At 30.2% G+C, this 5,552-nt stretch overlaps 1 non-coding gene across 1 annotated transcript; it reads left to right on the top strand.

The window, feature by feature from the left end:
* The first annotated feature begins 4,829 nt into the window (after positions 1 to 4,829).
* Positions 4,830 to 4,948, top strand: LOC120600107 (5S ribosomal RNA). The gene has a single exon (XR_005652101.1). It is a non-coding gene; the product is annotated as a 5S ribosomal RNA (ribosomal RNA).
* The last annotated feature ends 604 nt before the right edge of the window (positions 4,949 to 5,552 follow it).

The raw sequence follows: 5,552 nt of genomic DNA, 5'->3' as shown, positions 1-5,552 counted from the left end.
AAAAATAAGAATTATCATTTTGCTATTTTTTAGGTATTCTTCTAAAGCAAAATTTTTGGTGGCTATATAATATTGTATTTATAGATATTTCATAATACATTTAGTTGTCTAATATTGTTGTATATTTCAATTTTTATGCTATTATAAGCAATGCTATAATATTTTGGATATTAGGCCCTTATTGGAGGCATTGCTTGCAAATATATTTTTCCATTAGATGGTTGTCTCTTTACCTTATCGATAGTTTCTTTTGCTGAGCAGAAGCTTTTTAGTTTAATGTAGTCCCATTCATTTAATTTTGCTTATACTTCCCTTGCCTTGGAGGTTAAATTCATAAAATCCTCTTTAAGTCCAAGGTCCTTGAGTTTAGTTCTTATATTTTCTTCTATGCATTTTATTGTTTCAGGTTTTATATTCAGATCCTTAATCCACTTGGAGTTAATTTTGGTGAGTGGTGATAGACAATAGTCTAGTTTCATTCTTTTGCAGGTGGCTTTCCAGTTTTCCCAGCACTATTTATTGTAGAGGCTTTCCTTTCTCCACTGTACGTTTTTGGCTTTTTTTGTTGAAAGTTATTTGCCCATATAAATATAGGTTTACTTCTGAACTCTTGACTCTGTTCCACTGGCCCGTGTGTCTTTTCTTCTGCCAGTACCATGCCATTTTGATTACTGTCACTTAGTAGTATAATTTGAAGTTGAGAAGAGTTCTTATTTCTCAGGATGGCTTTGGCAGTTTGGGGTCTTTTGTGCTTACATATGAATCTGATGATTTTTTGTTCTATTTCTTTAAAAAATGCTGATGAGATTTTGATGGGGATTGCATTAAATCTGTATAATGCTTTAGGTAATATGGTCATTTTAACTATGTTGATTTTTCCAATCCAAGAACACAGAATATATTTTCATTTTTTTGTATCTTCTTCGATTTCTTTTAATGGTGTCTTGTAGTTTACATTATATAGGTCCTTCACATGTTTTGTTAACTTTATTCCTAGTTATTTAATTCTTTTTATTGCAATTGCAAAAGGAATTATTTTTTACACTTCTTTTTCTGACACTTTGTTATTAGAGTATAGGAACACTATGGATTTTTGAACGTTGATTTTGTATCCAGAAACTTCACTGTATTTGCTTATTGTTTCTAGTAGTGTTCTTGTGGAGTCTTTAGGGTTTTCTATATAAAGAATCATGTCATCCGCAAATAGTGACAGTTTGACTTCTTCGTTTCCTATTTGGATGCCTTTTATATCTTTCTCTTGCCTGATTGCACTTGATGTATTGTACACTTTATTTTAGAATTACATAACTATATATGATTGTTTGAAAAACTGGTGAAGAAATAACTAAAGAGAATAAAGTTGTCTTATACATCAGCATTACATTAGATTTTTTAAAATATAAATTGAAAAACATCAGTAGTAGTTAAGACCATGGCAGCTTGAAAACCTGTATATGTCTTTTGCGATAAATTTTTGTCAAGGTGTGTGTGTGCATGTGTGTGTTTATTGAGGGGGTAGTGTGTACTTGCTTATGCATGTATGTACCAATGGTTGCTCTTTGGAGAAGTAATAAAAACATGGAAATTCAGAAGCTACTCAGCAAATAAAAAGTACCAGGTTCAACTTACTTCTATCTAGAAATCAGCTATTTATAGAACAATGGAAATCAGTTTAATACTTGCTGATGTTTGGTAGTACACATGATTTTTATACTTCTACTCACTATACTATTTTATTTTATTTAAAGGTAGAATTACACACTATACGTTGTCTGCTTGTTATTGAGTTAACAGAGATATGTAAAGTTTCTTAAGGAAAAAAAGTGTGTCATTAGCACATTGATAGTTAAAATGCTTTTCTAGCAAAATTATTCTTGATTTTTCTCAAGGAGACTGATTTTTCATAGAAAAAAAGAGCAATAAAAGGCAGTGTTCATATTTGTTTCAAAAGTAGTTTTGTGTTTGATTTTAAATAGGAATTTCATAAACATTTCTATGATTCCAACCAATGACATGCTTCTTCATTGACTTGATGAGTGATTATGACTACATAAAACAAACAAACAAACAAACATTTCCTGAGTTCCTATGTGCTATGAAAACTGAGCTAGTTACCGGGGATACAAAACTAATAAAGACATTGTGCCTGCCTTTGAAAAGCTCAGTCAAGTGAGTAAGCTTATTAATGAGCAATGTTTCAAATATATGAATGAGGATTAATCTAATGGATGTATGTTTGTGCTCAGTGATTATTATTTTTGTTTTCACATTAAAATCACCTGTTAAGCTGATAAAAAATAAAGATAGCTAAGCTTCAAATAAGACCTATTCTATCAGAATCCAAGGGAGAGATTCTGACCTCTATAGACAATTTTAATGTACAGCCAGTGTTGTGAATCACTGGTCTAGACAGTGATCAAATAAAAGGTCACTTTTATTAAAATGGGTCAATGATGACTCAGCTTGTTTGTCCTATTCTAATAGAGGGAAAGGGTGAAGTCCACTTTAAGTAAAAACAAATTGGGAAAATGCTGAAGAATCTTTCACATATAATTGTTATTATATAGTTTAACTGCCCAGGCCGAATACATAAAACAAATATTTTCATATGCTGAATTTCATTATAATAAGATTTAAAGTTATTGCTATATATTTGTAGTAAGTTAATGTCAACTTCTAGAGCTATTTTTAATCTGAAAATGTTTTCTTCATTCTAATATTAAATATATGGGTTAATTGCATTATACTTTTTTCTAGTCTTGAATATACTAGTGTTTATTTTAAATACAGCCGAACAATTTAAACATATTGTGTATGCAATGAAAACCACATCCTGAATTATACTTATTTTATGTCAATGCTCTGAAGCATTAGCATGGAGGTATAAAAATGACAAGTGACTAGTTACATGTATAATGATTAAGAACTAATGCTTAATTTATATAGAAATTACACAGAAAATGCATGATAAAGTAGGCAGACTTGTTTTTTCTTTTCTAAATTTGTACCATGGCACAGTTAAACACACAGAAACATATGATTAAGTTTATATTTTTTGTAATAAAAATATTAAATAATAAAATAAAGTGTGCAAGACAGTCAAAATAAGGTGGAAAATAGCACATTATAAAGCCATTCATTCTTTTTAGAAGAAGCGGTTTTACACAGGCCAATTTTAAACAAGCTATTCTAAATCGTTTGCTCCAAAATTTATATCCAAGTTAAAGCTAAGTAGAAATTTGATTGCTCTCAGTTAGCTAAAATACTTCTTGTTGGAAAAATAAGTTTAAAATGGCATATTTAAAAAAAACATATAAAACTATTTTGAACAAATATATGCTGCCATTCACAGCTACTTTGTGAAAATATTGACCTCTCCTTTCTGATCCTCTACTTCTACCACATTTGGTAGCTCATACGTTGTTAATGTGTCCCACCTTTTAAACATTCACAGTCATAAGAAACTCAGTACACCCAAAGAGAAATGCATTAAAAATATATATGGCATGTCATATGTTGAAAGAATTCCCTTAAAGTTCTGGCAGTGTTTTGCTGGTTTTAAAAAAAAAGTCTCACTGACATAAAGAAAGAGGCGTAGGCATTTATTATGGCTTGCTAACTTCGAAGGAGAGAAATCCAGGTGAAAACAAATTGAATTTAGCAATCTTTTTAATGCCTCACTAGATTCTGAATCTAACCTGATGTTGCCTAATAAATAGTTGAAACTTTCAATTTAAGAGAGAACTTGGAAACTGGTATGTCACATACATTTTCTAATTTGTCTGTAAAGATGGCATATTATATGATTACACTGTCATTTCTAAAATAATTTTACTCTTTTGCAATGCCTGTTTTATAACACTTCCTGTTATTGGCTTGCAGAGTTATGGCCCAATAGTTCCCAGCCATTTAAGTCAATTTCATTAAAGTATCATCCCTGGATTAAACTTTTTTCACAGCATTCGTGAATGAAACAAAGTGTTTTAATTAATCTGAAAGGACAAATGATAAGCACATTGGCTTTTCTATCTCTGGTTTCTCTTTGGATAGATAACATCATGATAAGGTTTCGCTTTATGTGAAGCAATCAAAATAACAACACTTATGTTTCCCTTGTTGAGCTTTATTAATTCTCAGTAAAGGCTATCTATGGTAGGAAGAGAACAAATTAGAAGTTGGAAAAAGTTGCCACTAATACTGAACTATGATATGCATTTCTTTTATAGGCCCATACGAACACCTTGCTATTTGAGGTTGGTGATTTGCATATACAATGAAATGTTACTATAGGAAAGCTCTGGTTGCCTTGTGTAGAAATATTCATCCACAGATTCAAGCAAGTTCTTAACTCTTCATACACATATTCACCAAAAAAAAAAAAAGACCATTTTCACAAGCTTTAAATATACACTATTTGACTTCCTAACACAAGTTACATCCCAATATTGGCATTTGCAAATCTCACAGAGAACTTTACATGATGATCTTAAAGAATAGAAAAGCATCAAAGAAGGAAGAGATTGGAAAGATTTTTATATAAGACCACATTTACCAGTATCATTGTCTAGTTTGCAACATTCAGCAGTGTCAAATGCACATTTCTGTGGAAGTATCTGACCTTTATTTAAAATGTCACTCTCACCGTACTCTTTAAATCATAATTACTTGGTTCAGTTAATGATGTATAAAGCAGTTTGGCTAGCTTTGTTTATACGCCATACATCATTATGAGATAAAATTCATAAAACTATATCAAAATAATTCAATATTGGCCAAATGCAACTATCACTAATTTATAACTTATTTTAGGGAATTGAAAAACGGAACCAGTCTACGGCCATACTACCCTGAACAAGCCTGATCCCATATGATCTCAGAAGCTAAGCAAGGTCAGGCCTGGTTAGTACTAGGATGGGAGACCACTTAGGAAGACCAGGTGCTGTAGGCGTAAAAAATAAAAAATAAATAAATAAAGGATTCTAAGCTGACAAGGTCTTTGCAATCTGTGAGGTCAACCAAGGGTTGCTTCACCTAAAAAAAATAATGCATAAATACATAAATACATAAATAAATAAATAAATAAATAAATAAAAAGTAAAACAGAACCAAAGCTAGCATATTTTGTAAGACATTGAAGCTATATTTGTTTTTGCTTCAGAAATTCTAAATTAATAAAAATTCATTTTCTGAATTTCAAACACAGTTTTTTATAAGTTTATAACCATATTCATAGCCATTTCAATAATTAGGTTAAATCTACTTCTCAGGTCCAGGAATAAATCTATTACCCTATTATTTATATCAAAAATTAAATATTCCATCATTTGAAACTCTTTGATGAATATTTTTATTGGTACCTTCAGATACACTTTGTATAAGACTTTGTATTTTTTACATGTGATGTATTATTGAATTGTACACTTGAAACCTATATAATTTTATTAACCAATACATTTAATTTTATTAACAAATAAATTTAATAAAAAGTAAAGATTGTATTTTTGTTCTTTATCTCAAATATTGAAAACGCATGCATACATGGCAGTTTTATA

The sequence above is a fragment of the Pteropus medius genome, unplaced genomic scaffold, assembly GCF_902729225.1.
Source record: "Pteropus medius unplaced genomic scaffold, Ma_sr-lr_union100, whole genome shotgun sequence".
Classification (NCBI taxonomy): domain Eukaryota; kingdom Metazoa; phylum Chordata; class Mammalia; order Chiroptera; family Pteropodidae; genus Pteropus; species Pteropus medius.
The sequence above is the reverse complement of the archived record's forward strand: the minus strand, read 5'-3'. Positions and strand labels throughout refer to the sequence as shown.